Here is a 26,554-nt window from a genome sequence, read left to right as displayed (position 1 = left end):
GTAAATGACAGAGCTGAAATTCCAAACCACATTCTTCTGGTTTCAAAATCTTTACACATTTATCTTCTCCAGTCCTAGTTTATCGCAATAGTTATTTAACATGGTAGTTATGTCTCAATATACTTTAACAACCTAACTTGCCAGTTCCAAATTATTTGAGACTTATCTCTCCCGTGTTTGAATTTCAGTTACTTATGACTTAGTTTTCAACATGAGTTGTCTCTCCTTGGAAAGTTACTTTGCAGGCTTTGATTGCTATCCTTCAAAAACATGGGCAGAATCAGAAAATGTAAATAAATATATTGGAACCATTTCAAACTGTTAAGCCCCTTCTTTTTCATGGTCTGTTGGCAATTCAAATGACTTTCTTACATTCAACATAGTTTCACTATCAAAAAAAAAAAGAAAGAAAGAGGAGGAAGAAAGTTCTCAATTCATGATTCATGTATATTACAATTCATAAATTCATAGATAAGTGATACAGGTGTTGATTACATGTATGACTGCAATGTGTGAAAATTCAGCAAGTATACACTAAATGACTGTACTTTTCTATATTTATAATATGGTTCAAAAATACTGTTTAAGAGTTTAAGAGGTCAGGGTTTGCCTGGTGGCGCAGTGGTTAAGAATCCACCTGCTAATGCAGGGGACATGGGTTCGAGCCCTGGTCCAGGAAGATCCCACATGCCATGGAGCAACTAAGACCAGGAACCACAACTACTGAGCCTGCGCTCTAGAGCCCGTGCGCCACAACTACTGAAGCCTGCGTGCCTAGAGCCCATGCTCCTCAACAAAAGAAGGCACTGCCATGAGAAGCTTGCTCACTGCGAGGAAGAGTAGCCCTCGCTCGCCACAACTAGAGAAAGCCCGCATGCAGCAACGAAGACCCAATGCAGCCATAAATAAATAAATAAATAAATTTATATTTTTTAAAAAAGTGTAAGAGGTCATTTATTTTGCTATAAAGATGAAGAAATCTTAGGACTATTTCTAACAATGCTTTGCCCACTGCTCTTTTACTTTTTTACATCATTTGCTTTTATAACCTATTAAACTAGACACACAAAAATCTTTTTTACCACAGTGACTGATGAATTAGTATATCTGAGAAGTATTCTGAACTGTATGAGAAAGATACTCTCAGATAGTATTGTTATTATCACTCACTTTATTTTAAATAAGAATTAAAATTTTTAAATATATATTTTATTTTATGTGGACTAATTCTATATATAAAAATTAAGTATGGACAGGCTCTTCCATGTTGTTCTAAAAAGTCTCCTTCAGATGGATCCCAGGGTTTGATATTTTGTACTGCAGGGACTGTGTACTGTACTGCTATATATCAGATGCTTTATTAAATAAATTTAGCCATTAGTGCTGATTTTATCTCATATAACAATGTAGGGAAAAAAATCTCTGCAGTTTGCTTCGATAAGGATATTCTTTCATTTGCATTCATCCCCTTGCTTCACATAAAGTACTTGGTACAAGATGACTGAGATATCTGGCCACCTAGGGAATATGGCAGTTTAGGTATAAAAATATATAAACACTCCAGAGAGTATACTTTATCTTTTTCCTTTGTTACTCAACTGTGTTTTGAGTCAAGTTTTGTCTTGATGAAGACTGCACTAGTGAGAGAGTAAATATTGGTAGGAAAAAATTATATATATGCTATACATATATATGTTTTCAATGATATAAAGAATAGCCTATATAATGTGGTCATGGGTTTTAGAGTTTTCTTTTTGGAAAGGAGAAAAATTGATTTGAAACAAGTTATAAAGGAAACAATACATCTAAATTCAGTATCTGGGATCTTTATTTATGGTTACACTTCCCTTGGCAATGTGGAATTAATGACAGTTTCGTTGATAACATAGTTTTGGTTTAAAATTAAATTAGTTTCAGTAGCTTCCGATAGTTCTATCAGTTTGTAGTATTAACATTCCAAACAATAAAGCCTATATAAATAGAAGAGAAATGATCCAAATCATTAAGATTTTAGTATTTCATTTTGTAGGAAACAAAAAAGCAGATCCCCCAAATTACTAAAATGCTATTATTTAAAGCAGCTAGTTAATTATGACGGAAATTTAGAACTTTCATGTATGACTAGAAGCTGAAGAGAAAGTTGGAATGCGACAGCTACTTCAGGGTGGGTGTATCAGTGTAATTTCTGAGCTAGAATTAGAAAACTACGAGCTATAGTTAAAGGAATAGCGGTGAAATTTATAGCAACTAACATCTAAATTGTGATCTTTCTTTTATTAATTTAATTGATTATCTCTGATGCATATGCAAGAGTTCCTGAAATCTTTCAGACCCCTGTGGTTTAATATAAATCTCAAAATATTAAAAGATCTTGTAGAAAATTAGAAAGCAGATGAGACACTTCGGGACTCAAGATTTTAGATGTGCACATTTTAAATCAACTTCAACACAATTACCCTCTGCTTGATTTTAAGAAAAAAAAAAACTTATCTCTTTAATTTGTTTTACTCTATGACAATTGCTTTTATAACTGGTTTGTGGAATACTCATTGGCTTGAAAAAGAATGGTCAGCAGAAAAGCTTAAGACAATAAACTGTTGAAACTCTCAGAGGTCACATTTATCAGATATATTCAACATACCAAATGATAACTTGCAACAAGTATTATTGCTATAATTCAGTAAGCAGTGGATTATCAGGTTACATTTCACTACACCTTTTCCCATTCCCAAATCATGTGTTACTCTGCATTTATAAATTCAAGGCTTTCAAGTTAATGACTGCAGGTGGCACGATTGTTCCAAAGGTATTATAAGAAACAGCCTCATTTGAATCTCTGAAACATCAGATATTTTATGCAAACAACAAAAAGAGTATCATATGTTTCATTTTCATGGGGCTTGTATTCCTTAAAATGTACAGGAAAATATCCTGCTGAGCCTTCCAAGTTACCATTAAAAAGATGACCATGTGTTGTGACAGACAATTTGGAGTCAGGGATACTTGGCCTTATCTGCTCCGTGAGTTTTGCCGACCTAAAAACCTCCACATTCTCAAAAATGGGGCTGATAACATGTGCCTTTTCAGAGTTGTTATAAAGTTTAGAGAAAATGTTATTTTCAATGCCTGGAAAAAATATATTTCTAGAGGAAACTGTATTTGTCATTACTGTAAACATCATTCAATTATTTAAATTAAAATAAAATCCAGTAAGTGCTTCAAAAAATATAACATAGAAATAAAATTATTTTGGTTAAATAAGGGACAATTTTGCAAATGAAGTATGACTTTTAGAGAGCAAAACTTGGTTCAAAAGCATTTTATAAAATACAGATAGTATTTTTTTATTTTGATATGTTTTACATATTTCTAGTTTAAAAATTAAAAAACAAAAAATTATCTCTAACTATATATAATCTTTATTAAACTTTATTATTTACATACTCAATTCAATTAATTAAAAAACGTTGTATGGCTTAGCCTTTAACATTTTTTGAACTTTTTATTCTATCAAAATTTAGTTTTTACTAGAATATACACTTTAAATTTCAGGTAGGTAGTATTTTTAATTATTTAAATGTTAATGGGAATGATTCTCAATACTTATATTTTCCATTTTATTTTTTACAATTGGCGCACAAAGGAAAAATCAATATTTTCTAATGTATTAAACCATCTTGCTCAAAAATACAATTGTCTTTATTTTCTTGAGGAAGCACTTAGCTTTTTTTTTTTTAGAGAACATAAGCCTTAGGATCTCAATTGAGTTTTAAATAAAATATGATATGTTATTTAAAGATATCGCTTTAGGTGCAATGAGAAAAGAAAAAATATAGTGGATGATATTCAAATTATGACTGTAAATCTGATAATAGTTTTATAGGTTGATACACAGTAGTCTGATTTTTTTTTAAAGATGTAATGCAAGAAGTTCAGCTTGCAACAGCAATGTTTGTTCTAGGTCTGGTGTCAGTAAAAATACCTTACTTCATAGTAACATAAAATAAGGTAAAATAACATATAAGGAAAATAATTTATATAAAGTTCTGTAAAAGGCAAAATATAATTAAATGAAAATCTTTGTGTGTGAACAGCTTATGAGGATAAAATTGAGAGAGCAAGTTTGTTTTTAAAAATTTAAACAGAAAACCTTATGTAAAAAAAAAGTTAAACAAAGTTAAGTAGGCTCTTCATGAAAATGGGGGTAAGTCAGTCATACAATAACATGAAAAAGGTGAAAATGTTTTGGGTTTTTGTTTTTGTTTTTTGCATTGAGATGAGTACAACATTATTCATCGTGTTTTACCTCAAGGTATTTTCCAGTTTTAAGATGGCTCAGGGCTCAGAGAATAAGCAGAAAGCAAGATATCAGAGAATCCCATGAGATTTACAAGTCTATGGGCAAAAAATATTCCATGGAAAGAAAATCAAAATTTGAAGAATCAAGATCCAAAAGGAAACACAAAGAGGTTAGTTTAATATTTTGTACTGTTTTTATCCTCAAAGCATTGACCAGTTTGTAAGCTGCATGAGGTGAGAGTCTAAAAACTCCAAGCAGAAACGGACAACTGAAAGTTAAAAACTTAATAGAGTTTTTGACATTCTCATAGTGTCAGAAGTTAGGGTTTGGGCCCAGGGCATCCAAAGAGAAAATGCCCCAGTAGATATTCAGATTCTCAGTTTTGACTTCAGAAGGGCTGAAATTCAGACTTGAAACATCTCAGTCCTCAGTAGATCGGGGTGATCTACCCAACTTTTAACAACTTGTCAGAAAAAGTCAATCATCTCTGAAGGAAAATAATATCTAGGGTTTCTATGTGTGTTTTTTTTTTAAAAACAACATCTGGCATTTAGTCAAAAAATAAACAAATATCAGACCTAAATTAATAAAGAAAAAAGAGATAATATTGATTATATTAAGATATGGATTTAAAAGTAAATATTAATACGGTCAAGAAATAATAGGCAAGATGAAAAATATCACCAGAAACCTGAGATCTATAATAAATTAATTCAATGAAAATTTTAGAACGAAAAATTAAAAATTCAGCACATAGACTTACTATCTACAGGATTAGTTACTAGCAATTTAGACAAATAAACTATATCCAGAAGAAAAGAAAAAAAAGTCTGGAAAATATAGCAAAGTCTGTAGGAGAGCTGTAGGGCTTTGAGAAATTACATACATACATACATACACACACACACACACGCAAACACACACACACACACACACACACATGCACACACACTGGGTTGGCCAAAAAGAAGTTTGCTAGGGTTTTTCATAAATTCTTATGGAAAAACCCAAACAAACTTTTTGGCTAACCCAGTATATAAATTCAGAAAAAGGAAAGAGAGAGTGAAGGGGGAAAAGCAAGTTTTGAAAAGGTAAATGGCACTTCCAGTTTCAGCTTTAACACGTAAAGCTCTTGGAAGTTGTCATTTAAATCTACAAGAAGAGAAAAAGGTGAAAAAAATGAAAACCAATGAATTTTCTTTGACCTATCAGAGAACTGAGATCACAAGGCACAGTGCCACCCCAAAATCTGGTGAGACAGGTGAATACAGAGAATCAGATCCAAGATTAGATCAGTTTACCTGGGGTGAAAGCCACTGGAGACATAAACTAGTAGGAACAGTTAATAATAACTTTGACAAATTACTGAAGGCAAAGTGTAGACCACTGTGAGAGTGATAAAATCTTGGAACTGCCATGTTATGGAGATTCCTATACGTTTGTGGATTTACCTCGTGGAAATCCACCAGTTCTCACAAGTGAAGGGCCAAGTAAAAAGTGTTCTTATTTCCGGCAAACAGAGGGGGAAATTAATTATTTTCAAATACATCAAGAGCATTCTCCATAGCAAAGGACCACTGAGAAAGGAAAATACTTTTTTAGCCGCTTATCCAACATCAGAGAAGGGAAATTACTTGATTCCAGTCCCCTCAAGTCTCCCTTTATCACCTGATTCCAGTCCCCTCAAGTCTCCCTTTATCACCTGAGGACCAAGCTGAGAAATACCTGTAAAGGTGAGATCCCAAGGACACAGTCCCACTAAAGAACTGAGACTTAATCATAGGATTATACAACACTTCCCCACAGTCACACCTTAACCAGTGGATTACAGCTAAAAGAGTTGAAGGTACCCACTCTAAAGAGATTTAAGGGAAACCCTAAGACAACAAGGGAAAAGGAAAAAAAAAAAAAACAGTCACAGGAGAGGATATTGAAACCTCAGACAAGTACAGACAGCAAATATTAAAAACAGCTCAACTTCTAGCCGTATTAACATAAAATCTCACACTAAAGGCCTATTTACCTCAGTTTCTAGTATGTGGTACAACATGTCCAAATTTTTTTTGAACAAAAAACTACAACATGTCAAAGACAAGAAAAAAACACAGTCTTAAGAGACAAAGCAAGCATCAGAATTGTCATAGATATGTCACAATGGTGGAATTATCAAACAGGGAATTTCAAATTAGTATGATTAATATATTAAGGGAACTGATGAAAAAGTAGACAACATGCAAGAACAGAATGGGGTGATATATAAACAGAAAGATGGATCCTAACGAGACACGACACCTAAATGTAATGCGGTATCCTGAAAGGAAGCCTGGCACAGAAAAAGGATATTACGTTTAAAAAAAGAAAGGAAATAAAGTGTGGACTTTAGTTAACAGAAGTGTATCAATATTGGTTCATAAATTGTAACAAATGTGCCACATTAATGATGTTAATAATAAGAAAAAGAATATATGGGAACTATCTTCACAATTTTTCTGTAAATCTAAACTGTTCTAAAGTTAAAAGTTTATTTAAAAAATAATGACATGATTCCTACCCCTTCAGAAACCTAGAATCTAGTAGGGAAACTGATGCATGTATAATAACATGGAGGAGTGAACAAACCTCAAGGCTGAAAAACGTGAAATTCTGCTATTTTATTTTTCTTCTAAATAATACAGAAAAACTGCCTGTGTTCGGTAGACAGTTCTCTAAATTTTAACAATTTCTAAATTTGTGTAACCACTGCCACAATCAGAATACAGGACAGTTCTACCATCCTCCAAAAGTCCCTCAAGCTACCCTTTTATATACTTCTCCCGGACCCTGAACACTTGGCAACCAGTATTCACCAACCATTTGGTCATTTTGAAATCATATAGTATATAACTGTTTGAGACTGTCTTCTTTCACTTTCAGTTTTATACAAGCTGTGTTATTCAATAGTTTGCTACTTTTTTTTGCTCAGTATTATCCCACTGTATAGAACAACCACAGTCTGTTTTTCATTCATCTATTGAAAAATGTTTAGGTTGTTTCCAGTTTGGGGCAATTATGAATAGAGCTGCTCTTCATGCACAGCCTTCTGGTTACTGATTATTATTCTCTCTGTCTCTCTCTCTCCCTGCCTCTGTCTCTCTGTCTCTCTCTCTCACACACACACATTCATACACATTTACGATGTCTGAGAGAGGTTTTGGATAGATATAGACATTGAACTTAGAAAGAATTAAGAGGAAAGACAGCTAATTGATGAGAATTGACCACTAATCACTTATGAACTGGAAAAACTGAAAAGTAGATTTCAAGGGTACAAATGACCTCGGAATTTGAATTCCATAACAGGTAAACATGGAACATATAAACATAAGCTTTGCTTATTTTTGTTCAGGTAATAATGCATGCAATGTCCATATGTTTATGTACATAAATAAGTATTCTTTTATCTGTACATAACTGATAAAATGAATATGCATGCAACATATATGACTATTTATACATATATCATAATCTTGTTTGAGATCTATTAGAACACACACATATACTTCCATATGCTTATCAAACTGTTCCTGTTTGAAAGGTATTTTTTAAGGCAATTCTTGTGTAAAATCTTAAAGTTCTTGAGGGAGCATTATGAAATAAACATGATGATAATGTAGCATGAGAGGTTTTAAGCCTATGATGATTCCATGCTATTGAAAATCAGGAGGTTATTATGCACGTTTTGGCAAAGACAGGATATTGTAAGTGAATGAAAAAAATGAAACCTATTGGTAGAAAGTAGTCCAGGGAGGCCAAGAATGTCGATGGCATCCTTCCTTTTCCCATAATTGCACTGCAAATTTGATTACAGTTTATTACTGGCAGCCTCAGTGCAAGAGAAAGTTTTGGTCTCACTGTGGCTGGCCTAACTATTTCAAGCCTGATTTCTTCCATTGATTTGCTGAGTTTGGTTTGTTATCATGGTTTCAGGCTTCTGTAAAAGATTTTATATCTGGGAAAAAAATGGTATCAGGATATTTGTAGCATTTCATATACTAATCTTAGCACTTTAGAGCAGTCTGAGTTTCAACATGGACCTTTTAAATAAATCCTGAGAATGTTCTGAATGTCCTAGATCTAAGCCTGACGAGTAAAGACACAGCAAATATCTTCTATTTCACCATCACTTGATTAACTTTAGAAGCTAAAATACCATTGTAATAGAGTCATTGCTACTTATAACATAGTCATTTTATAATGATCTGAGCTACATATGTAAATGGTTATAATCTGCCTCTGGAGGCAGATTTAGCTGAAATATTCCCTTTTCCAGGAAGTCATCCCTGGAAGCCTCTGTCCCAGGGGATACTGGATCTTTCACAACCCATTTAACCTTGTAGTATAAATGCACGTCTATCCGTCTGCATCTCTTCCTGATGGAAGGAAAGACCCAGAGACAGAGATGCAATGCCTTGTTTACCTTTGTATTCAAAACACTGAGTACAGTATATTACTTGTGGTGGCTATTCAATAAATATTTTTAAGTTAATGAATAGAAGGATGAAGGGTGAGTGGATAAATAAATGGCATGACTTATTAATTAACATATTTATGAAATTTTCAGAAATTCCATGCTATAGGAGGGAACAGAGATTTTATAAGTGGTGCACAAAGTAACTTGTATCTTTTTTCCATTTTCATTTGTAAGAGATCTTGTGAAGCCACTAAAAACTTGCCTTCTGGAAATGGGTCATTTGATTTCTCCAAACATTCTTGTGAATACCATCACAGTGACTTGCTGCTGTATAACCAATCATGCCAAGACACAGTGGCCTACATAACTGCCATTTCACCGTCAATATGGGTCAGCATCTTGTGCTAGACACAGCTGGCCTGTCCTGCTGCTCTCCTCTGAATGAGTTACCTGGAAGCTCCAGTGAGGCTACATGTTCTAAGGTGGATTCATACACAGTATGGCAGTTGGGGCTGGCTATTGGCTGGACTACATGTTTCCAGTAGGCTAGCTCCAGCTTATATAGTACTCAGGGGAAGAATTTCCAGCAGCAAGAGGGGACAACTCCCACTGTGCGAGTGCCTGTCAAATTTCTACTTGTGTCACGTTTGCCAATATCCTATTGGCCAAAGGAAGTCTTAGGGCCAATCCCAGAGTCAGTGTCAGAGGCGTATGAATGCAGCAAGTTGTAATTCACAGTGGGGGCATTGCTGTACATTCTAACACATGAAGTACATCACATGGCAAATTGTTCATCATATGACGACAGTACAGTGCACAGCCTAGACTCTATCTGACAGTGAAATCATGGCGCATTCACAACAGCTTCTATTCAGGAATAAAAGGACCAGAAGACAAGGTAAAAATCACCTTCCAATTATTCCTATGTGCTGGATCAAGACATTTGGCAGACCATTATGAACCATGTTTTCCTCTGGGGATATGGTAGGGTACCTAATTGGAATACTTTTCAGTTCAGCTAGATTTTTTAAAGTACTTATGTGACATAACCTAATTATCAGGCAATCCCTAACTTATGTATATTTCATCAATTTGTTCATTACTTATGTGTCATCAACCCAAGATGCATAACTGCTGGAACTCCTCTAAATGTATTCTCTCCCCTAAGGACTTCTATTCATGTCAGAAAATCATTCTCTTCCCATTCTTCCCACAGATTAGTTCAGGTAAACCCCAATAATTCTTCATATGTCAGCTTTCTCCTGGGAAATCACCCACCAAACAAGGGCAGTATTCTCTCTTGTTAACATTTACAGCGTCCAGAGCCTTCCTTATAACACCACTTCTGCAACACTTAGCTTAGTCAAGTCAGTATCCATTCTCCCTCTACTTCAAATCATGCTCCTTGAAAGCAAAGACATGTTTTGCTCATATTATATTCCCAGAATCTAATTTAGGTGCTCTATAAGTATTTATATACTGCATACATAAATTATTAACTCACATATATCATGGCTTTTTGAATGCACGCTTGTAAATGTTTGTATCCTCGGAGCCTAACACAAGCAGTGCCTGCCATGTGTTCAATAAATATTTATTAAACTAAATTTAACTAATTATGAATTGGACGGGCTTATTGGTCTTGTGTAATAACCTAACCACCACATCCAACATTGTTCCTAGAGGGAAAATATGTTCTGAGTTTTAAAAATCTCCTAGCAAATGAACTTTTGGAACTCAATCTGTTTGTCAGCTAGAGGACTGCCTGCTATGCAAAAATACATATGATAATTACTTGTCAAGTCAAATGTTCAGATGCTTCATTTTATGACTGCATAATCTACGTCGCTGTGAATTGCTTCCTCTATTGCTATTTGCTTTGGAGGAAGAATCAAACACATTTTAGAACATAACCTGAGAGCTGAAGAAAGTATTGAGTACAGGTTGCATGAAGAGAAAAACATCTTTATAATAGAATAAGGTTATTTAACAATGTCTGGATTCTACATGCAAAAGGTCATGATTTACAACTGCCCCACAAATGTGAAAAAGAATATTTTATAAAACTTAGTTTAGCTTAACTCTTAAAGCCAGAATTTGTCTAGAAAAGATCATTTATTGTATCCTATGGGGTACTCTCAGACTAATACAACGACTTCTCATCCAAATTCACTTATTATTCTTAGTTATGATGTCTCACAGTTTACTATATTTGGAATAAATTGGCTTTCAGAAATTCTTCACCTTATTTATTGTCTTGTTCTTTACCCATGACAGGAGTTAAACTCCTCAAATGGAAGATAGGGGATTATGTATTGTTCATCTATCAGAGAAGCAGCATTGTTGAAGAAGAACATTGGCTCTCAGACCCAATCTCTGCTGAGTGTAGTTTGGCTCCCAAGGTTTTTTGCAATGTGAGGTGATACGTCTCATCTGGCTTCCATGGCTGATGACTTTGGATCTTGTCTTAGTCTACTAAAAACAGGTTTTTTTATTCCATAGCTTGCTCAACTCAAACTGGGTTTTGCCCTATTCGTTTGTCTTCTCAGGATTGCCACCACCTGAAGTAGACCAGTAAATTTGTAGTAGATATTCATCACGGCAAAGTATGAAAAATCTATATGCAAAATATCAACTACTACTACCCTACAGATCTCAATCCAAGAGTAGAACTGCCTGTTTCATTGTCTTTCTTAAAGTTTAGAATGGGAAGCAGGATTAAAAGTTCACTGCTTATTTTTCCCTGACCCTCATTCTGTCTGGTGTTTGAACTATCTTGTCTATATCCACCCATACATACAAACATTTGTGTTGTAATCTTAGAAATTTGGGTTTCTGTGTCTGTACTCACCCTACTCTTATTAATTTCTAGTTTCTCTAAGTCTACACTACAAAAATAAATAACCACATAGATACATAAATAAAACAAAAGTGTAACTGATAAAATAATAACATGAAATGTTATCTTAAATAACATTTAAATATCCTCATTTTATCAAAAAATCTTTATATCAAAACTAGACAAAGACATTACAAAATAAATCTACAGACCAATATCTCTCATGAACAAAGACAGAAAAAGAAGTAAAAATTTCTGTTTGCTAAAATTCTCTAAATTTGCCAGTGAAATCCATTTATATGCAATTCCAGCTAAATATGAAACAAATAACATGCCTTAGACAAGTGCAGTTTGTCTAAGAAATGCAAGGATATAATATTTGAAAAATCAATCAATGTAATTCACCAAATAAACAGAATAAAGGGGAAAATAACATAATCATCTCAATAATAATGCAGCTATTTTCTATCCATTCATAATAAAACTCAGCAAGCCAGAAATGCAAGAAAGTCCCTCAATCTAATAAAGGCTATCTATGAAAACAAAACGAAATGAAAAACAAACAAACAAAAAAAACACAAAACTTGAGCTGATATCATTGAATACATTCTTTTTAAGATCTGGAACAAGGCAAGGATACTCACTCTCATCAGTTCTGTTCTGCAATTTAATGAATGTCCTGCCAATTTCAAGTTGACAAGAAAAAGATATAAATGACATGGAAAATAAAACATTATTTACTTGCAGTCTATATGAGCAGGGATATAGAAAATCCTAAGAAATATACAAAATCTACTAAAGAATGTATATAATAGCTACTGGAACTAATAAGCAAATTTTGTAAAGTGACAGGGTAAAAGGTTAAAAATAATAATCTATTGTTTTTCTATACGCTATCCACTAACAATTGGAAATTAAATTATGAAAACTGTATCAAAATAATATTAAAACTGAAACACTTAGTGGTAAATTTGACCTTTGCAATAGATCCATGCAGTCTGTACTATTTTTATCAGTGGATAAAGAGAAGAAAACTGAGGCATAAAACTGAAAGCCTCATGCAATTTTCCCAACATGTAAGGTGCTTTGTTTGCTCACTTTCCCACAGTACATGAAGCAACTAGAAGTAAAATCAAATTTAAAGAAGAATTATTAATTAAATACAATGCTTAAAGTAAGTTAACATTTTTTCTTAATTATAAACTCTAGAATTCTACCAGTTAGAATGAAGCAAATCTTAAGAAAACTATGTTAGATACTGAGTTTTGGCTCTACGTAAAATTTCCTTTGAATAAATAAATCAGTACCAGCCTAAGAAGGCTAATTTTAAATTTCTGAGGAATTGGTCTTGATTTAATTATTTTTGTTAGAATTTCTGGAAGTAATGGTGCATGTTTGTGTAAAACTTTGAAATGTCCATATATTCAGTTCTATCTATTATTATTATTTGTTCATAATGAGTTCACTGCTTTTTATTTTTTTAATATATCTGGTATTTTTTAAGTGCTATACATTCCTCTTAATTTAACCTTTGAAATTAGATTTATTAACATTTTATTTTGTATTTTATCTTACAAAAGACAGATTTTACAATTATTATATTCTAAACTTGATTATTGTTAAATTTTAGCCCCAACACTATATATCAAGAGATGAGCAACACCTTTCGCAGGAGCTTTTCATATTAAACTGCGCAGACTTGGTGTGAGATCGCTGGTAACATAAAACCACATCTAATAAGCAATAAAATTGTCATTACTAGTAGGTACACTTGACTTGAGATGGAAGATGTGTTAATGGCTGTTAAATGAGGTATAGTGTATAAAGATTTTTATTATGAAAAGTGTTTAAATGATTTAAGGGATAAATATTACAATAATATAATCATGGACCTCTGATTTGTAATGTTCTTATTCTCTAAGATAACTTTATACAACAGCATATCTAATTCTTAAAGGAATTTTCCTTTGTGGGTGGAAAAAAATGACTTGTTAGTAAATAAACAATAGACGATATTCAACAAGTGATTGGAGGATTGGAGTTTCCATTTTCCAAACAAAAATCTCCTTTTTATTTCAATATATATCACTATATACTGAGAGTAGAGGAGTTAATTTCCACTTTGAGTTTGGATATTTTAGGAAATGCACTTAAAAACTACTTTCCAATTTAATAAGTTCTGGTAATGATAGAGATGTTTATGTAGATTTATGATTGTACTATAACTATATATTTTTATTTCTGAAATTATTTTAATGTTAGAGTTTAAAATTAAGCATGCTATTATTTAACATGAATTTAACCAAAACAAGTTAAAACTATTTATCAACATCTTCATCTGGCTATTTCCTACATTACTCCCTTCTTACATGCTTTGGCCTTTACTTACTATTACTTATTAGTAAGAAATTAGTATTACTAATTAGTAATACTAATAAATGCTACTAACAGTATTTATTAGTAATACTAAATACACTAGTAATAGTAATAAATATTAGTATTTATTCTTACTTTATTATTATTTGGATTGTTATGTTTACCCAAGGCTTTTTCTTATTTTATTGCTTATATCTTTACTTGGTAAGTTTACTATCAGCCTTTACTGTGACAGTTAAAATACGCTGTCATGAAGTATATTCTCACTTGAATACCTACTTTTCAAAAGATCCTAGAACACAAACCCATAGAGCTGGGGATATAGAAAAGACTCAGCTTCCTCAGCTCATCATCTGTATCATTTCTTTAAAAGCAAATTTCCTTAATTTAAGAACACCGTTTAAGCTAAATGAGAAAAAGTTTTCTATTTTTTTCTAACCAAAATAAGCCCCATTCTCTTCCTTTACCATACATGTTACTTTCTGTATAATCGCACAGGCATTTGTACTCCTTAGAAAATATACAGTTGACTCTGAACAACACAGGTTTGAACTGCATGGATCCACTTTTATGTGGATTTTTTTTTTCAATAAATGTGTACTACACTACAACCTAATCCACAGTTGGTTAAATTGTAGGATGCGGAACTGCAGATACGGAAGGCTGACTGTAAAATTATATGCCGATTTTCGAAAGTGCAGAGGTCAGCGCCCCTAACCCCGCATTGTTCTAGGGTCAACTGTATATTGAAACATTATGGGGAATTCCCTGGCTAGGGACAGTGGTTAGGACTCCACTTTCACTGCCGGGCCAGGGTTCAATCCCTGGTCGGGGAACTAAGATCCTGCAAGCCATGCAGCAAGGCCAAAACCAAAAACAACAACAAAACACTTCACGTGTATTCAGGTTATTTTGAAGACAAATAAGATCATTTCAATGAATAAACTAATTTGATAACAAAATTATCATCTCATCCAAATCATGCTGAATTTAAAATGCTACTTTTTAAAAATGTTTTATCCTGGAGAAATCAATGCTAGACTTCCAAGTAAAAGACAATTCACAGAAAATATGTGTATTTTGGAGGGAATGATACAAAGGTAGCGAAGTAAACTTCTGGAAACACATATTGCACAAATCTAATGTAAATATGTAGAGGCAAGTGAAAAATCACACATTTGGAGTGGTAAAAACCTTAAATCTACAAACAGAGGCAAGAAAACATTTATACCATGCTGTGTAAAAGTGCAAGTGTAATCAGGTACTGCTACTTAATGTAAATGGACATTACAATGGGGGATGTTTTTCCCCCAGCATAGCTGCTGCTAACTCAGCTGACTTATGGCTTGGAAGGCAATAGTTTTGATCACAATTTTCCTTAACCAAGAACCTATCATTCTAATGGGTCTGGATAGTTTTTCAGTATATTACAAAATCATTTGAAAATGTATGTTGAGCCTTATGGTTTTTACAGTAGCAAAATGCCAAGTACTTTTAAATAAGGAAGAGAAACACAGTTATTTATTTCTAACTTATTGGTTTAACTGTCAGTAACCGCAACATCAGGGTTCATTAAACAATAGCTGGTTTTCTACAAATTCAGAGAAAATAATTTGAAGTTTCTGTAATACTCTGTTTTGTTATACTGCATATTGGCTTCTACAAATAACTAAAAGATACAAGCTAAAAAGAAATCTAGGGTAATGGTAAACGAAGCAATTTGTTTCACAGTTCACTTAGATGGTGGAAATTCATATCCAAATGCATTCTAGAAACTCATCAAAAATAAGCATATCCAGGTTGGTAATTTCCTTGTGGCATATTTTCATTTTAATAGATTTTTATTAAATTCCTAAAAGTTAATGGACTAGGGATTAAGTCATTATGAACTCTTTCCCAATTGTCTGTTATTAATAGCATCACAATAGTGATGCCATTGTTAAATACTTTCATTCTAAATGCTTTCCTTTAGTTAATCATGATTTTTCATCTTAGAGCTCCTACTCCAACAATTCTTCCCGATGACTGTGTTTCTCGTTTTCAGAAATTTCAAAGCTTTGATGTTCATACTCTATAATATATATTTAAAGTATGCAATGTAAATAATGCAAACAATAAAAACATCTGTCCTTATAGTTTAGAAAAATATTATCGGCCATACCAATAATACACAGAATTACAAGGCAGTAAAAATGATCTTTTCTTTAAAATGAGAACCGAAACTAATCTTCTTCACACATCTGTTTTGTTTAGGCGCTCTTCTTTACAAATCAATAAACTAAAAATTGAAATTTAGTTTAAGATAAAATTAAAAATTAAGTTGTGTTCAAGGTGTTCTCTAGTTTTCACCTTATCGACCACCTATAGTCACCATTATCTCCATCTACAACATGTTCTGGGACACACATGGATTGCTGATAGAATTTTTCTTCCAATGAAGCATCTTTATTTGGTAACTCACCTGTTCAGGTCCAACTTGCCAATGATTTAATCTGATAAATTAATTCTAACCATTTTATGACTCCTAGATTTTTTATTTTGAACCTTAACCTGTGGAGATAATGCTTTCCTTTTAGAAAGATTTAACTGAAATGAGATGGGTCAAGGAGAAAGTTCATTATTTTAAAGTAAATTGTGGTTGGGTTATGTACACCATCACTGCTACTTATATCTAAACTACTACACTTATTTGTCTATGAATGGAATTTTATGCTGAGTTTGATAGGAATAGCTACTTTAATGGTTTAAACACAACTAACTATGTATGTATTTTTCGTAAAGTAAAATTTGACATAAGTGATGTAACTCTAGAAGGCACACTTTTGGAAGCCTAATGTAATTGAGAAACCTGATTTGGATGCCCACATATATTTTCTTCCACGCCAAGAACTCAAAGAACAAGCCCTGATGCAACTTACTTAACTCTAGAATTTGAGAGTTCAAGTCCTCTTAGCAAGATTAACTTTGTCCTTCTGGGCAGAGGCATTATAATAGCATCTTTTATTATGGAATCACATAACACTTTGTGACATATCATTCATCAAATAGTAAAATAGGAACCCCATTTGTAGTATAATCTTAACTGTGCATGTAGAGCTTTTGTATTAGTCTACAATATGTCCTGAAGCTAAATTTGATTACTATTCCTCTAGCAAGATGTTTAAACTAAGTTGAATTATGTAGAGTTGTACTTATGGCTTAAATGGCACTCTCCTGTGTAATGTAAATAAAGTAGCCACTGTAGTGTACAACTATATGCATGTAAGAAAGAATAACATCAGATTATTTGATACGCAAAGGTTTAATGTATCTTTTTCTGGGAAATCCTTGATGCATTTAAAACCTTTTTCATTATCATATTAATAATAAGGATTACCTAAACCAAGCTTGCAAATTTTAAACTGAGACAAAGGCCATGCATTTTTTTGTCCATATATAGTTCAGATTTCTTTATCCCTTGACCCTTAAAGAAGCATTTCAGATGGGAGAACAAATTAAAAGTAGTATAAATGTATGCTGTAAATAAAATGCATAAAGGACTCATTATGCTGAAAAGGTAGTAGATTAAAACATAAATATGTTTAAAAAGAATGTACACAAATTTATGACCAATAGATACATGAAGTGTTCTTAACAGAAAGTTAGGGATGGTGAGGGTGGTAAGATAAAATGTACAAACTACTTCCTTCTATGATCTATCCCTATAGATCATAAGAACCTATTCTAGACCAATCATTTCTAACATTTCCTACTTTTTCTTTTCCATAAGAAGGGTCATTCAAAAATAATCACTACAGAGAGGCTTCCGGGAAGATGGCAGAAGAGTAGGGCGCGGAGATCACCTTCCTCCCCATAGATACACCAGAAATACATCTACACGTGGAACAACCCCTACAGAACACCTACTGAATGCTGGCAGAAACCTCAGACCTCCCAAAAGGCAAGAAACCCCCCACGTACCTGGGTAGGGCAAAAGAAAAAACAGAGACAAAAGGATAGGGACGGGACCTGCACCAATGGGAGGGAGCTGTGAAGGAGGAAATGTTTCCACACACTAGGAAGCCCCTTCGCGGGCGGAGACTGCGGGTGGAGGAGGGGGAAAGCTTCGGAGCTGCGAAGGAGAGCGCAGCCACCGGGGTGCAGAGGGCAAAGTGGAGAGATTCCCGCACAGAGGATCGGTGCCGACCGGCGGCACTCACCAGCCCGAGAGGCTTGTCTGCTCACCCGCCGGGGCGGACGGGGCTGCGAGCTGAGGCTCGGGCTTCGCTCGGAACGTCGGGAGAGGACTGGAGTTGGCTGCGTGAACACAGCCTGCAGGGGGTTAGTGCGCCACGGCTAGCCAGGAGGGAGCCCGGGGAAAAGTCTGGACCTGCCGAAGAGGTAAGAGACTTTTTCTTACCTCTTTGTTCCCTGGTGCGCTAGGACAGGGGATTAAGAGCGCTGCTTAAAGGAGCTCCAGAGACGGGCGGGAGCCGCGGCTAGGGCCGCGGACCCCAGAGACGGGCATGAGACGCTAAGGTTGCTGCTGCCGCCACCAGGAAGCCTGTGTGCGAGCACAGGTTACTGTCCACGCCCCGCTTCCGGGGAGCCTGTGCACCACTGCCGGTGTCCCGGGATCCGGGGACAGCTTCCCTGGGAGAACACGGCGCGCCTCAGGCTGGTGCAACGTCACGCCGGCTACTGCCACCGCAGGCCTGCCCCGCACTCCGTGCCCCTCCCTCCCCACCGGCCTGAGTGAGCCAGAGCCCGCGAATCAGCTGCTTCTTTAACGCCGTCCTGTCTGAGCGAAGAACAGACGCCCTCCGGCGACCTACACGCAGAGGCGGGGCCAAATCCAAAGCTGAGCCCCTGGGAGCTGTGAGAACAAAGAAGAGAAAGGGAAATCTCTCCCAGCAGCCTCAGAAGCAGCGGATTAAAGCTCCACAATCAACTTGCTGTACCTGCATCTGTGGAATATCTGAATAGAAAACGAATCATCCCAAATTGAGGAAGTGGACTTTGAGAGCAAGATTTATGATTTTTTCCCCTTTTTCTCTTTTTGTGAGTGTGTATGTGTATGCTTCTATGTGAGATTTTGTCTATATAGCTTTGCTTCCACCATTTGTCCTAGGGTTCTATCCGTCCATTTTTGTTTGTTTTTTTAATTTTTTTTCTTTCTTTTCTCTTAATAATTATTTTTTTATTTCAATAACTTTATTATATTTTATTTTACTTTATCTCCTTTCTTCTTTTCCTTCCTTCCCTCCTTCCTTCCTTCCTCCCTCCCTCCCTCCTTTCTCCCTTTCTTTCTTTCTCTCTTTCTACTTCTACTAATTCTTTCTTTCTACTTTTTCTCCCTTTTATTCTGAGACGTGTGGATGAAAGGCTCTTGGTGCAGCAGCCAGGAGTCGGTGCTGTGCCTCTGAGGAGGGAGAGCCAACTTCAGGACACTGGTCCACAAGAGACCTCCCAACTCCACATAATATCAAACAGTGAAAATCTCCCAGAGATCTCCATCTCAACACCACCACCCAGCTTCACTCAATGACCAGCAAGCTACAGTGCTGGACATCCTATGCCAAAAAACTAGCAAGACAGGCACACAACGCCACCCATTAGCAGAGGCTGCCTAAAATCATAATAAGTCCACAGACACCCCAAAACACATCACCAGACGTGGACCTGCCCACCAGAAAGACATCCACCAGAACACAGGCACTAGTCCCCTCCACCAGGAAGCCTACACAACCCACTGAACCAACCTTAGCCACTGGGGACAGACACCAAAAACAACGGGAACTACGAACCTGCAGCCTGCAAAAAGGAGACCCCAAACACAGTAAAATAAGCAAAATGAGAAGACAGAAAAACACACCGCAGATGAAGGAGCAAGATAAAAACCCACCAGACCTAACAAATGAAGAGGAAATAGGCAGTCTACCTGAAAAAGAATTCAGAATAATGATGGTAAAGATGATCCAAAATCTTGGAAATAGAATAGACAAAATGCAAGAAACATTTAACAAGGACCTAGAAGAACTAAAGATGAAACAAAGAACGATGAACAACACAATCAATGAAATTAAAAATACTCTAGATGGGATCAATAGCAGAATAACTGAGGCAGAAGAACCGATAAGTGACCTGGAAGATAAAATAGTGGAAATAACTACTGCAGAGCAGAATAAAGAAAAAAGAATGCAAAGAACTGAGGACAGTCTCAGAGACCTCTAAGACAACATTAAACGAACCAACATTCGAATTATAGGGGTTCCAGAAGAAGAAGAGAAAAAGAAAGGAACTGAGAAATATTTGAAGAGATTATAGTTGAAAACTTCCCTAATATGGGAAACGAAATAGTTAAGTCCAGGAAGCCCAGAGAGTCCCATACAGGATAAATCCAAGGAGAAATATGCCAAGATTAATTATGCCATATTAATATGCCATATTAATCAAACTGTCAAAAATTAAATACAAAGCAAACATATTAAAAGCAGCCAGGGAAAAACAACAAATAACACACAAGGGAATCCCCATAAGGTTAACAGCTGATCTTTCAGCAGAAACTCTACAAGCCAGAAGGGACTGGCAGGACATATTTAAAGTGATGAAGAGAAAAACCTGCAACCAAGATTACTCTACCCAGCAAGGATCTCATTCAGATTTGATGGAGAAATTAAAACCTTTACAGACAAGCAAAAGCTGAGCGAGTTCAGCACCACCAAACCAGCTTTACAACAACTGCTAAAGGAACCTCTCTAGGCAAGAAACACAAGAGAAGGAAAAGACCTACAATAACGAACCCAAAACAATTAAGAAAATGGGAATAGGAACATACGTATCGATAATTACCTTAAATGTAAATGGACTAAATGCTCCCACCAAAAGACACAGATTGGCTGAATGGATACAAAAACAAGACCCATATATTTGCTGTCTACAAGAGACCCAATTCAGAGCTAGAGACACATACAGACTGAAAGTGAGGGGATGGAAAAAGATATTTCATGCAAATGGAAACCAAAAGAAAGCTGGAGTAGCAATTCTCATATCAGACAAAATAGACTTTAAAATAAAGAGACTATTAGAAGAGACAAAGAAGGACACTACATAATGATCAAGGGATCGATCCAAGAAGAAGATATAACAATTGTAAATATTTATGCACCCAACATAGGAGCACCTCAGTACATAAGGCAAATACTAACAGCCATAAAAGGGGAAATCAACCGTAACACATTCATAGTAGGGGACTTTAACACCCTGCTTTCACCAATGGACAGATCATCCAAAATGAAAATAAATAAGGAGACACAAGCTTTAAATGATACATTAAACAAGATGGACTTAATTGATATTTATAGGACATTCCATCCAAAAACAACAGAATACACATTTTTCTCAAGGGCTCATGGAACATTCTCCAGGATAGATCATATCTTGGGTCACAAATCAAGCCTTGGTAAATTTAAGAAAATTGAAATTGTATCAAGTATCTTTTCTGACCACAACGCTATAAGACTAGATATCAATTACAGGAAAAGATCTGTAAAAAATACAAACACATGGAGGCTAAACAATACACTACTTGATAACGAAGTGATCACTGAAGAAATCAAAGAGGAAATAAAAAAATACCTAGAAACAAATGACAATGGAGACACGACGACCCAAAACCTATGGGATGCAGCAAAAGCAGTTCTAAGCAGGAAGTTTATAGCAATACAATCCTACCTTAAGAAACAGGAAACATCTCGAATAAACAACCTAACCTTGCACCTAAAGCAATTAGAGAAAGAAGAACAAGAAAACTCCAAAGTTAGCAGAAGGAAAGAAATCATAAAAATCAGATCAGAAATAAATGAAAAAGAAATGAAGGAAACGATAGCAAAGATCAATAAAACTAATAGCTGGTTCTTTGAGAAGATAAACAAAATAGATAAACCATTAGCCAGACTCACCAAGAAAAAAAGGGAGAAGACTCAAATCAATAGAATTAGAAATGAACAAGGAGAAGTAACAACTGACACTGCAGAAATACAAAAGATCATGAGAGATTACTACAAGCAACTCTATGCCAATAAAATGGACAAGCTGGAAGAAATGGACAAATGTAAATTGATACAGCCACCGTGGAGAACAGTATGGAGGTTCCTTAAAAAACTACAAATAGAACTACCATATGACCCAGCAATCCCACTACTGGGCATATACCCTGAGAAAACCATAATTCAAAAAGAGTCATGTACCAAAATGTTCATTGCAGCTCTATTTACAATAGCCCGGAGATAGAAACAACCTAAGTGTCCATCATCGGATGAATGGATGAAGAAGATGTGGCACATATATAAAATGGAATATTACTCAGCCATAAAAAGAAACGAAATTGAGCTATTTGTAGTGAGGTGGATAGACCTAGAGTCTGTCATACAGAGTGAAGTAAGTCAGAAAGAGAAAGACAAATACAGTATGCTAACACATATATATGGAATTTAAGAAAAAAAATGTCATGAAGACCCTAGGGGTAAGACAGGAATAAAGACACAAACCTACTAGAGAATGGACTTGAGGATATGGGGAGGGGGAAAGGTAAGCTGTGACAAAGCAAGAGAGAGGCATGGACGTATATATACTACCAAACATAAGGTAGATAGCTAGTGGGAAGCAGCCACATAGCACAGGGAGATCAGCTCGGTGCTTTGTGACCGCCTGGTTGGGTGGGATAGGGAGGGTGGGAGGGAGGGAGACGCAAGAGGGAAGAGATATGGGAACATATGTATATGTATAACTGATTCACTTTGTTATAAAGCAGAAACTAACACACCATTGTAAACCAATTATACTCCAATAAAGATGTAAAAAATAAATAAAAAATAAAACTGCTACAATGGAAAAAAAATAATCACTACACATCAACTTATAAAATTTAAATTTCAATTATAGAAATCAGAAACAAAATTGTTTGGCTTTCTGCACTTTGTTACTTCTGTTAGGAATTTGGAAAGCCTTTCTAAATAATTAAGGTTAAAAAACTAACAGGTTATGCAGTAACGTTGGAAAACATCCACAATCATTGTGAGAAGTTTTAATACACATGCATCAGCAGCTTTATAAGAAACTGTCAGACAATTTAAGAAAATTCATTTTTATATAACAAAAATATATTCTATAATGTAGAAATTTAACTAACACAACTAATCCATAAGTAACATGTCTGTTGCAAAAATTCAAAATATGTGATATAAAACTTCCCCAACATCAGTAGCATTAGAGGCAATAAATCAGAAGTAACAATTGTCTTGTTGGAGTTTTATTGGAACATTGTGACCAGACCTACAGGGACAGCTGTAAGAACAAAGGATTCCAGCACCAAGTAGTCTGCAACAACGAGCCACACCCTCTCCCCTTGTAGCATAAAAGAAACCTGAATTCTAACTTGGGTAAGATGGGTTTTGACGACACTACTCCACCATATTCTTGGTGTGCTGGCTTTCCTAATAAAGTTGAAATTCCTTGCCCCAACCTCTTATCTCTTGATTTATTGGCCTGTCATGCAGTGAGCAGTATGAGCTTGGACTCAGTAAGAAATTTAACTAACACAACTAATCCATAAGTAACATGTCTGTTGCAAAAATTCAAAATATGTGATATAAAACTTCCAGTATGAGCTTGGACTCAGTAACACTATGGCTGGTTGGTTTGAGAGTATCTATGAGGTACAAACTTAATCTCTTGTAAGTACCCTCTACATGACTGAATATTCTTAACTTTTTGAGCTTTATGAGGTTTGAGTAGAAGGTTGTAGAGTCACATGCTCAGCTTCTGTTTTCTACATAACTGCAGGAGAGAATGGCACTAAGTATTCTACCACTTAATCACAAGGATCCCTCGAACTCCAGTTTTCAATAACATGTTTCTCACTTCTTTCTGAGCCCTTGCTAACAGGATCTTTAATATTTAGATTTGTCCTAACAATCTGTTCATGGCAATTTAGTCTCTATTATGCTCCTCAAAATTCTTCTATTCTTTACCCACTTATCATTTCTAACACTACACATTTATTATCTCTGAATTAAAACTTCAGGCTTCCCTATTCCCTGAAACACAACAGTGTTGAAATTAGGCCAATTAATAACCCTACAGAAGCCTCTAAGTGTTCAAATGAAATGAAGTGTCACGTGTCTCTCAGTTTAAATTAAAAGCTAAATATGATTAAGCTTAGTGAGGAAGGCATGTCAAAAGCCAAGACAGACCGAAAGTTAGGGCTTTTGCACAGTTAGCCAAGTTGTGAATGCAAAGGAAAAGTTCTTGGAAAAAAATTAAAAGTGCTACTCCAGTGAACACAAGAATGATAAGAAAGCGAAACAGGCTTATTGCTGATACAGAGAAAGTTTAGTTGTCTGGATAGAAGATCAAACCAGCCTCAACATTACCAAAGCCTAATCCAGAGCAAGGCCCTAGGTCTCCTCAATTCTATGAAGCCTGAGAGAGGTGAGGAAATAGTAGAAGAAACGTTTGAAGCTAGCAGATGTTGGTTCCTGAGGTTTAAGGAAAGAAGCCGCCTCTATAGTATAAAAGTACAAGGTGAAGCAGCAAGTGCTGATGTAGAAGCTGCAGCAAGTTATCCAAAAGATCTAGCTAAGGTAAGTAATGAAGGTGGCTACATTACAGAACAGATTTTCGGTGTAGATGAAACAGCCTTCTACTGGAAGAAGATGCCACCTAGGACTTTCATAGCTACAGAGGAGAAGTCAGTGCCCGGCTTCAAAGCTTCAAAGGACAGGCTGACTCTCTTGTTAGGGGCTAATGCAGCTGGTGACTTGCAGTTGAAGTCAGAGCTCAGTTACCATTCTGAAAATACTAAGGTCCTTATCTACTCTGCTTGCGCTCTATAAATGGAACAACAAAGCCTGGATGAAAACACATCTGTGGACAACATGATTTACTGACTATTTTAAGCCCACTTTTGAGACTTACAGCTCATTGGCACCCAAGAGTGACAGGTACAAGAGTTTTGAAGGAGAGGTTCAACAAAATTAAAGTTTTTGGTTTTTTTTTTTTTGCGGTACGCGGGCCTCTCACTGTTGTGGCCTCTCCCGTTGCGGAGCACAGGCTCCGGACGCGCAGGCTCAGCGGCCATGGCTCACGAGACTAGCCGCTCCGCGGCATGTGGGATCTTCCCAGACCGAGGCACGAGCCTGTGTCCCCTGCATCGGCAGGCGGACTCTCAACCACTGCACCACCAGGGAAGCCCTAAAGTTGTTTTTATACCTGCTAACACAACATCCATTCTGCAGCCCATGCATCAAGTAGCAAATTTGACTTTCAAGTCTTATTATTTAAGAAATTAATTTTGTAAGGCCATAAATAGTGATTCCTCTGATGGATCTGGACAAAGTACATTGGAAATCTTCTGTAAAGGATTCACTATTCTAAACACCATGAGGAACATTGATGATCCATGGGAAGAGACAAAACATCAATATTAACAGGATTTATTAGAAGTAGTGGATTCCAACACTCATGAATGACTTTGAGGGGTTCAAGACTTCAGTGGAAGAAGATGTGATGGATATAGCAAGAGAACTAGGATTAGAAGTAGAGCCTGAAGATGTGACTGAACTGCTGCAATCTCATGATAAAACTTGAATGGATGAGGAGGTGCTTCTTATGGATGACCTTTAAAGAAAGTGGTTTCTTGAAATGGAATCTACTGGTGAAGATGCTGTGAAAATTACTGAAATGACAACAAAGGATTTAGAATATTACATAAATTTGGTTGATAAAGCAGAGGGAAGGTTTGAGAGGAGTGACGGCAATTTTGAAAGTTCTCCTGTGGGTAAAACGCTATCAAATAGCATTGCATGCTACAGAGAAATCCTTCCTCAAAGGAAGAGTCAATAGATGTGGCAAACTTCATTGTTGTAATAAATTCCCACAGCCAACCCAACTTTAAGCAACCACTACCCTGATCAGTCAGCAGCCATCAACATTGAGGCAAGACCTTCCACCGGCAAAAAGATTATGACTCAATGAAAGCTCAGGTGATGGTTAGCAATTTTTAGTAATAAAGCATGTTGTAGTTAAGGCATGTACATTGTTGTTTTAAGACACAATGCTATTGCACACTTAACAGACTATAGTATAGTGTAAACATAACTTTTATATGCACTGAGAAGCCAAAAAGTTCATGTGACTCATTTGCTGTAATATTCGCTTTAATGTGGTGGTTTGGAACCAAACTGCAACATCTCTGAGGTATGCTTGTAATTAAGTCATATGAACTTTTTTAAAGAAAAAAAATTATTTCATCTAGATATTGAAGGAAATGCACATTTTTAATAGCTACTAGTTAAAATATCCTAAAAAGAAAAAATTCCAAACCTATGCAACTGCACGCAAATGAAAACAAAATGGTAGCAAACTTTGTTTGCTTTATAATTTTGGAAATAAAGATGTCAAAAATAAAGAGAATTAAGTAGCAAAGATAAAGTTTAACTTTCCAATAAACCATCCCTAGTTTTCAAAATAAAACACAAATCCACATGTCAGGATGAGTTGTTCACAAGCAATCAATTCTTAAAGTTAACTCAGGTAAATTTGGTTGTAT

This window comes from Globicephala melas, chromosome 7, assembly GCF_963455315.2.
Source record: "Globicephala melas chromosome 7, mGloMel1.2, whole genome shotgun sequence".
In the NCBI taxonomy this organism is placed as follows: Eukaryota; Metazoa; Chordata; class Mammalia; order Artiodactyla; family Delphinidae; genus Globicephala; species Globicephala melas.
The sequence above is the reverse complement of the archived record's forward strand: the minus strand, read 5'-3'. Positions refer to the sequence as shown.